Below are 10,509 nucleotides of genomic sequence, written 5' to 3'. Positions count from 1 at the left end.
TATGCTGATGGTACCGTGCTTTATCGATAACCACGAAGCAGCAGCTTTGTGACATTCACTCTGGCGGCCGTTCCGCCCACCGCAAATCTCTGCGATGGTTTCGAGTATTGCTTACCACAACTTCTGCTGTTTCCATAGCAACAAGATGGCTGAGCACAGCAGTGACGATGGTCCGCTTAATTATCACAAACCGGCGTTCCTCTGCAAAATCACCGCGAGGTTGTGATCGAGCCAGCCGATTCAATAAAAATCGGCTCCAAAATAAAGGCTCTTCAGGGCCGGTTGCCCAGGCCTCGGTCGAGAACAACGAGTGAGAAAAGTAGCTGCCAGGAAAGCTTTGAAGGGCAAAACCTGCCAATCGATCGCGGGATTTAACCTGTCCACCGCCGCGCCCAACTTCATCAGCCGAAAGCACGGCGCCACCGGAGTCCGTCGCGCATCTTTCATCACACGATTTCTGAAAATGCCGGCGGGCGCGATGCTCCGGGCTTCTTGCTCGCGGCGGTCACCGTTCGGCAGTTTACCCAGCAAGCGTTGGTTCGCCGTTGGTCACCCAAGTTCTTTAGAGCTGGGAAGAGAGTTCATCTCCCTCTTTACATTCTTTACCTTTAATAAAGTCTACTTACCATTATATGAATTTTACTCAGGTGTGCGTGAAGATAATGCAATACGATTAGTATAAATAAGTACTAACCTTTTAGAAAGATACTTCCAGAACGATCGCTCAAGAGTAATGTGTGATGTCTTGCATTAAAGCAGTCAATAACATTATAATCTTTAAGAATAAACAAGATGACACTCAGTGATATCGCGATCTGCAGGCTGATGATTATCTATCATATGCGGTGATGACTAACACCGTACGGATTCCCGACCCTCGTCAGGTCCGGCTCCCGTTTCAGTAACACCTGCTTTAATCCAACACCAAGTCGCGAAAGGTCGCCATTGGCTGTTTAGCAGCACTTCGCCATCGGAGAGATGAATCATATTATCTGTAGCAATACGATTCATATAATCTGAAAGTGCCGTCTGCCTCACTTAAGTACTATGCGGATACTGTGCCAGCCCATTGGAAGGTCACTTCACTAATATCTTGAAAAGTAGCGATGTAAAATGTGATACAAAAATATACCGTCATAAAGATACTAATAGCGCCTCATAACTCTGCGGGTACGAGCCAATCGCTACCTGTAATCTATTCAAAGTACAAGATTACATCACCACATCTGGTTAAATCCGTGATCACATAAGTAAAACCCGCTATTAGCATAATGACATCACAATTACAAGCATCATCATATGAATCTCAATCATGTAAGGCAGCTCATGGATGGTATTGAAGTACATAGGAAAGAGATGAACCACATAGCCTCACAGTGCAGCCCAGAGGCCTCGTTGGAGAGCACTCACCTATCGCCTGATAAGCCCGACGTCGTCTGAAAATGGCGTTGGTACTCTGATGAAATATCAAGAAGCGCTATCGGCGTCACGGCAGAATCTTCATCAGATCAGCCCAACGAAAATCTGGCGCGTGGGATTCGAAGGTTCAGTATTGCGTCTGCTTTAAATCTAGAGTTTTGATTCCCAGTTACCTCTCTCTGGTGGCGATAAAGTCGGCGGCGAAAGCCCCCTGGCCGCCGCGGGTGTGCGCCACCCTGCATCGTCCAGGCCTCGCGTTATCAGCGATCTAAGTTGCCGCGGTCGTGGGGGTTTGAATCTGCGGCGTGGATTAAACTAAGTTAGGGAATGCTCAGGTTCAGTAAACGGCAAGCTAACAACATAAACATCACGTGTTGGTTCGTTTAAACTTTAATGTTACTAATGCCATTCTTCTCGCGTCTTTCATCTTGGCTGCGGCGCAGGTGCAAAGAATATCGATGCAGTAAGGAAGCGTCATAATCAGCGCGATTCGCCGCCAGTCGGCGGGTAGCATCGCCAAATGTGATTGGGCGGCCATGCATATATCGTCGCCTACGCTCTGTGAATCCGGCGATCAATAACGTGCGCTGTTTGGCAACCTGACGATCGCAAGCCAAAACACCGCGGTTGGTGCCGGAGTGGCATCATCTGAAGGTGCAAGATACGCTCCGCAAATAGCGGTCAAAATCAAGAACATTCCGGGCTAGCTACAACTGAAGTCTGGGTTAACTAACTTATACGTACCATATATCGCGGTTATGCTTTGAAGTCTTTATTCAAGATTCAGCTCTGCATTATAAGATCAGCCGGATCAACCCAATATTTAACCACCGGAACGGAAAATGTCAGTTGGTAAATAACACAAAGCAAAGGTCTTCAAAGAAAGCCATGGATTCATCTTATTTCGAAACACCTTACATCAATAAAGCTAAAGTAAAATTTACGAGGGATTATTATTACTTATAAAGGTATTGAAACGATCATGCTCCACTATCGCTGAATTTCAAGCGTCCCGGTGGTGCCATCATTCTGAACGGTCATCATCTTCTCTTGTTCCCACTCTGCTTGCACCAGTTGGTTTCTTCTTTACCGGTTGATCTATAATGCTTGCATACATTACGCAGCTCTTGATCTGGAATTTGCTTCAAATCCTGTGAAGAGATATCTTTAGAACCGGATTATGCGTTGATGAGCCAAAGCCACGAAAGTCTTCAGTACGGTTCATTAATCGGGCGAAGAATTATGCGATCACCGCCTCTAAAGTCTTGAATTAGCGGGATCTTTACTCGTTCATTTCGAAGATCTATCGGGCAGTATATCTTTACCGAAGGCATCTCGCAGCTTGAACGAGATCGATCTGGGGTTCGCTAAATTTACTACTGAAGAGAATACAAGAAAGGAACCGGAACCGGAATTCGTAAATGGTTTTAACAAGGTCTTGTAATCCGGATCTGCGGTTGAAATGCTTCCGGACTTATCATTGCGATCTGATCGCCCTCTGTAAAGCGTTAGAGGGCAGGATCTATCAGATCATTGCTCACAACCCTGTTCATGACAATGATTTGATAAACCCGCGAGATCCGCATCGCTTCCAGCAAAAGCAACACCACTGGTCACGAAACCATTGAATTCATTATATCTTCACGGCGTATTACCAGCGGAGTCGGAAGCCAGGCTAAGTCGTTAACAGTTCAGGTCATTGTTTATAGTGCATATGCTCTGGTAGCGAAGTCTAGCATTGGCTTAAGTCCTTGGAACACCAACCTCCACCGCCTCCCAGTTTGATTCTCTCCATCTCAGAGAAATAGCCAAATGCTTGTTTGAAGAGATTTGAATTTCCGCTGAAAGAAAGTCTCCAGTCTTGAAGTTCCGATCTCATCGGGATTTTCGTCGGGTGGTTCTGATTTCTCAAACTCGAGTATCATCCGTCGAGTCCAGCTGATAGCGAGATTTCGTCGCCACGCTTCATCGACAACAGGGCAAGTGAAAAACTCGCAGAATCTTCGACGACATGTCCTTTGAATCATCGGCGGACTCTTATATAAGCGATGATTCAAGCGACACTGATAGCTTCGACTTCATCGACAAATCCACCTCTATTGGGAAGGTCTTCACCAAATTCTATGGTGGTGTCACCGAACCAAGCAAAGTGAAAACTCCAAAATATCATCAAGTTTTTGCCATTGGAGATGCAAGTCACGATCAAGAGGAAACATCGGAGGCTTTCGACGATTTGGGCAATCCCTATGTCGATCCCTCAGATCTAAGGAGAGGTATGGGCACTAAATATGTCGGGCCCACACCACGCGTCGAGTTCAACTTCCACAAACGTGCTCGGGATAGAGCTGCGAAAGCTTTAGATGGCTCTGAACCAATGACGACAACCGCTACGTGTCCAAGAACTGCAAGCTTATCAATATAGACTCGCCCGAGCTGGAAGAGAACTAGAAAAACAGACAGAAGCTTTAAACAGAAGAAAGGAGGCAGCATCGGCGTCAAGCAGACGAAGGGCAGAGTTAAGTCGCCAATCTGGAACCTTGGGAGATAGCCATAGAGAAGCTCGAATCGCAGCAAGGTCAAGGTTAAAACACATACCTGAAGGAGAAAGAGAGTACCTGGTTCAAAATCTCGACATGTCTTTTATGTCGATAGACACAAGAGGGAATATTATCCCCAAGACACCAGAAGCTGGGTGATACGTCTCCGACGTATCGATAATTTCTTATGTTCTATGCCATATTATTGATGATACCTACATGTTTTATGCACACTTTATGTCATATTCGTGCATTTTCTTGAACTAACCTATTAACAAGATGCCGAAGTGCCAGTTCCTGTTTTCGCTGTTTTGGTTTCAGAAATCCTAGTAACAAAATATTCTCGGAATTGGACGAAACGAAGACCCAGGGGCCTATTTCGCCACGAACCTTCTAGAAGACCGAAGAGCATATGAAGTGGGGCCACGAGGTGGCGACACCACATGGCGGCGCGGACAAGGGGGGGGCGCGCCGCCCTGTGGTGTGGGCCCCTCGTCAGGCCCCCGACTCTGCCCTTCCGCCTACTTAAAGCCTCCGTCGCGAAACCCCTGATGCGAAAAACCACGATACGGAAAACCTTACTGAGACGCCGCCGCCGCCGATCCCATCTCGGGGATTCTGGAGATCTCCTCGGCACCCTTCCGGAGAGGGGATTCATCTCCGGAGGACTCTACACCGCCATGGTCGCCTCCGGAGTGATGAGTGAGTAGTTCACCCCTGGACTATGAGTCCATAGCAAGTAGCTAGATGGTTGTCTTCTCCTCATTGTGCTTCATTGTTGGATCTTGTGAGCTGCCTAACATGATCAAGATCATCTATCCGTAATACTCTATGTTGTGTTTGTCGGGATCCGATGGATAGAGAATACCATGTTATGTTAATTATCAAGTTATTACATATGTGTTGTTTATGATCTTGCATGCTCTCCGTTACTAGTAGAGGCTCTGGCCAAGTTTTTGCTCTTAACTCCAAGAGGGAGTATTTATGCTCGATAGTGGGTTCATGCCGCATTGACACACGGGACAGTGATAGAAAGTTCTAAGGTTGTGTTGTGCTCGTTGCCACTAGGGATAAAACATTGACGCTATGTCCGAGGATGTAGTTGTTGATTACATTACGCACCATACTTAATGCAATTGTCTGTTGCTTTGCAACTTAATGCTCGGAAGGGGTTCGGACGATAACCCGAAGGTGGACTTTTTAGGCATAGATGCGAGTTGGATGGCGGTCTATGTACTTTGTCGTAATGCCCAATTAAATCTCACTATACTTATCATGTCATGTATGTGCATTGTTATGCCCTCTCTATTTGTCAATTGCCCGACTGTAATTTGTTCACCCAACATGCCTTTATCTTATGGGAGAGACACCTCTAGTGAACTGTGGACCCCGGTCCATTCTTTTAATACTCGAAATACAAATCTCGCTGCAATACTTGTTTTACTATTTTCTCTGCAAACAATCATCTTCCACACAATACGGTTAACCCTTTGTTACAGCAAGCCGGTGAGATTGACAACCTCACTCGTTTCGTTGGGAGCAAAGTACTTTGGTTGTGTTGTGCAGGTTCCACGTTGGCGCCGGAATCCCCGGTGTTGCGCCGCACTACATCCCGCCGCCATCAACCTTCAACGTGCTTCTTGACTCCTACTCGGTTCGATTAAACCTTGGTTTCTTACGAGGGAAACTTGCCGCTGTGCGCATCACACCTTCCTCTTGGGGTTCCCAACGGACGTGTCAACTACACGCATCAAGCAAATTTCTGGCGCCGTTGCCGGGGAGATCAAGACACGCTGCAAGGGGAGTCTCCACTTCCCAATCTCTTTACTTTGTTTTTGTCTTGCTTTATTTTATTTACTTTCTTGTTTGCTGCATTATATCAAAACACAAAAAAAATTTAGTTGCTATCTTTACTTTATTTACTATCTTGCACTCTATATCAAAAACACAAAAAATTAGTTTACTTGCATTTATTTTATCTAGTTTATTTTATTTACTACTGTTAGAATGAGTAATCCTGAAGTTGAAGTTCGTTCATTTAAGCAACAAGGGGGAGAATGTTTAAAAGATGCTTGGTATAGAATTAGTGATGCCCATAATAGGTGCACTAAGAAACACTCCACCACTATCCTACTCAGGAATTTTTATGTTGGTATCTCTAGCTGGAATAGATATGTTCTTGATTTTCTCGCGGGAGGTAACTTCCTAGGCGCTCCTGCTTTAGAAGCTAGCTGCATTATTGAGAGTTTATTTGGAACACCACCTGTTAATGAAACTAAAATTGAAACCTCCCTTGAGGATGTTATGAAAAAATTGGAAACCATAGAGAAAAAATTTCCGAGTGTTGAAACTAAGTTGGAGATATTACTTGATAAAACTGATGAACTTGATAAATCCTTAGGAGGAATTGATGAAAGAATTAGTGTCCTAGGAACTTGTGTTGACCATGATAATCAAATTAATAGGATTGGCGAACTTGAAAAAGCTATGGGAACCTTGGGTTCAACCTTTTCATCTTTACAGTTTAGAGAGAAAGCTTATGTGGAAAAGGAGCAAAAGTTTATGTATGTCTCTAAAATGCCTAAACCAAAGAAATATTATTATAGGCCTAAAATTGACAAAGCCCCTAGTACCACTACAAATGGGGTAGCTTATAATATCAATGCTCCGTCTCGCGATAACACTTGAGATACACTTTCTGCGCCTAGCAGAAAGGCGTTAAAGAAAAGCGCTTATGGGAGACAACCCATGTTTTTACTCCAGTATTTTTGTTTTATATTTGTGTCTTGGAAGTTTTTTACTACTGTAGCAACCTCTCCTTATCTTAGTTTTGAGTTTTTTTGTGCCAAGTAAAGTCTTTGATAGTAAAGTAAGTAGTAGATTTGGATTACTGCGCAGTTCCAGATTTCTTTGCTGTCACGAATCTGGGTCTACCTCCCTGTAGGAAGCTCAGAAAATTAAGCCAATTTACGTGCATGATCCTCAGATATGTACGCAACTTTCATTCAATTTGAGCATTTTCGTTTGAGCAAGTCTGGTGGCCTAATAAAATCCATCTTTACGGACTGTTCTGTTTTGACAGATTCTGTCTTTCATTTCGCATTGCCTCTTTTGCTATGTTGGATGAATTTCTTTGATCCATTAATGTCCAGTAGCTTTATGCAATGTCCAGAAGTGTTAAGAATGATTGTGTCACCTCTGAACATGTGAATTTTTATTGTGCACTAACCCTCTAATGAGTTTGTTTCGAGTTTGGTGTGGAGGAAGTTTTCAAGGGTCAAGAGAGGAGGATGATATACTATGATCAAGGAGAGTGAAAGCTCTAAGCTTGGGGATGCCCCGGTGGTTCACCCTGCATATTCTAAGAAGACTCAAGCGTCTAAGCTTGGGGATGCCCAAGGCATCCCCTTCTTCATCGACAAATTATCAGGTTCCTTCTCTTGAAACTATATTTTTATTCGGCCACATCTTATGTACTTTGCTTGGAGCGTCGGTTTGTTTTTGTTTTTTGTTTTGTTTGAATAAAATGGATCCTAGCATTCACTTTATGGGAGAGAGACACGCTCCGCTGTAGCATATGGACAAATATGTCCTTAGGCTCTACTCATAGTTTTCATGGCGAAGTTTCTTCTTCGTTAAATTGTTATATGGTTGGAATTGGAAAATGCTACATGTAGTAACTCTAAAATGTCTTGGATAATTTGATACTTGGCAATTGTTGTGTTCATGTTTAAGCTCTTGCATCATATACTTTGCACCCATTAATGAAGAAACACTTAGAGCTTGCTAATTTGGTTTGCATATTTGGTTTCTCTAGAGTCTAGATAACATCTAGTATTGAGTTTTGAACAACAAGGAAGACGGTATGGAGTCTTATAATGTTTACAATATGTCTTTTATGTGAGTTTTGCTGTCATTGTTCATCCTTGTGTTTGTTTCAAATAACCTTGCTAGCCTAAACCTTGTATCGAGAGGGAATACTTCTCATGCATCCAAAATACTTGAGCCAACCACTATGCCATTTGTGTCCACCATACCTACCTACTACATGGTATTTATCCGCCATTCCAAAGTAAATTGCTTGAGTGCTACCTTTAAAATTTCATCATTCACCTTTACAATATATAGCTCATGGGACAAATAGCTTAAAAACTATTGTGGTATTGAATATGTACTTATGCACTTTATCTCTTATTAAGTTGCTTGTTGTGCGATAACCATGTTTACGGGGACGCCATCAACTATTCTTTGTTGGATATCATGTGAGTTGCTATGCATGTCCGTCTTGTCTGAAGTAAGAGAGATCTACCACCTTTATGGTTGGAGCATGCATATTATTAGAGAAGAACTTTGGGCCGCTAACTAAAGCCATGATTCATGGTGGAAGTTTCAGTTTGGACATATATCCTCAATCTCATATGAGAATAATAATTGTTGCCACATGCTTATGCATTAAAGAGGAGTCCATTATCTGTTGTCCATGTTGTCCCGGTATGGATGTCTAAGTTGAGAATAATCAAAAGCGAGAAATCCAAAATGCGAGCTTTCTCCTTAGACCTTTGTACGAGGCGGCATGGAGGTACCCCATTGTGACACTTGGTCAAAACATGTGCATTGCAAAGATCCGGTAGTCCAAGTTAATTAGGACAAGGTGCGGGCACTATTAGTATACTATGCATGAGACTTGCAACTTGTAAGATATAATGTACATAACTCATATGCTTTATTACTACCGTTGACAAAATTGTTTCATGTTTTCAAAATAAAAGCTCTAGCACAAATATAGCAATCGATGCTTTCCTCTTTGAAGGACCATTCTCTTTACTTTTATGTTGAGTCAGTTCACCTATCTCTCTCCACCTCAAGAAGCAAACACTTGTGTGAAATGTGCATTGATTCCTACATATTTGCATATTGCACTTGTTATATTACTCTATGTTGACAATTATCCATGAGATATACATGTTACAAGTTGAAAGCAACCGCTGAAACTTAATCTTCCTTTGTGTTGCTTCAATGCCTTTACTTTGATTTATTGCTTTATGAGTTAACTCTTATGCAAGACTTATTAATACTTGTCTTGAAGTACTATTCATGAAAAGTCTTTGCTTTATGATTCACTTGTTTACTCATGTCATTACCATTGTTTTGATCGCTGCATCCACTACATATATTTACAAATAGTATGATCAAAGTTATGATGGCATATCACTTCAGAAATTATCTTTGTTATCGTTTTACCTGCTCGGGACGAGCGAGAACTAAGCTTAGGGATGCTTGATACGTCTCGACGTATCGATAATTTCTTATGTTCTATGACATATTATTGATGATACCTGCATGTTTTATGCACACTTTATGTCATATTCGTGCATTTTCCGGAACTAACCTATTAACAAGATGCCGAAGTGCCGGTTCCTGTTTTCTCGTTGTTTTTGGTTTCGAAATCCTAGTAACGAAATATTCTCGGAATTGGACGAAACGAAGACCCGGGGGCCTATTTCGCCATGAACCTTCCAGGAAGACCGAAGAGCATACGAAGTGGGGCCACGAGGTGGCGACACCACATGGCGGCGCGGACAAGGGGGCCCGCGCCGCCCTGTGGTGTGGGCCCCTCGTCGAGCCCCGACTCGCCCTTCCGCCTACTTAAAGCCTCCGTCGCGAAACCCACGATGCGAAAAACCACGATACGGAAAACCTTGCCGAGACGCCGCCGCCGCCGATCCCATCTCGGGGGATTCTAGAGATCTCCTCCGGCACCTGCCGGGAGGGGATTCATCTCCCGGAGGACTCTACACCGCCATGGTCGCCTCCGGAGTGATGAGTGAGTAGTTCACCCACTGGACTATGGGTCCATAGCAGTAGCTAGATGGTTGTCTTCTCCTCATTGTGCTTCATTGTTGGATCTTGTGAGCTGCCTAACATGATCAAGATCATCTATATGTAATACTCTATGTTGTGTTTGTCGCGATCCGATGGATAGAGAATACCATGTTATGTTAATTATCAAGTTATTACATATGTGTTGTTTATGATCTTGCATGCTCTCCGTTACTAGTAGAGGCTCCGGCCAAGTTTTTGCTCTTAACTCCAAGAGGGAGTATTTATGCTCGATAGTGGGTTCATGCTGCATTGACACACAGGACAGTGTGACGAAAGTTCTAAGGTTGTGATGTCTTGTTGCCACTAGGGATAAAACATTGGTGCTATGTCAGAGGATGTAGTTGTTGATTACATTACGCACCATACTTAATGCAATTGTCCGTTGCTTTGCAACTTAATGCTGGAAGGGTTCGGACGATAACTTTGAAGGTGGACTTTTTAGGCATAGATGCGGTTGGATGGCGGTCTATGTACTTTGTCGTAATGCCCAATTAAATCTCACTATACTTATCATGTCATGTATGTGAATTGTTATGCCCTCTCTATTTGTCAATTGCCCTGATCGTAATTTGTTCACCCAACATGCCTTTATCTTATGGGAGAGACACCTCTAGTGAACTGTGGACCCCGGTCCATTCTTTTAATACTGAAATACAAATCTGCTGCAATA

Source organism: Lolium rigidum, chromosome 4, assembly GCF_022539505.1.
Source record: "Lolium rigidum isolate FL_2022 chromosome 4, APGP_CSIRO_Lrig_0.1, whole genome shotgun sequence".
Taxonomy (NCBI): Eukaryota; Viridiplantae; Streptophyta; class Magnoliopsida; order Poales; family Poaceae; genus Lolium; species Lolium rigidum.
This window is presented reverse-complemented; position numbering follows the sequence as displayed.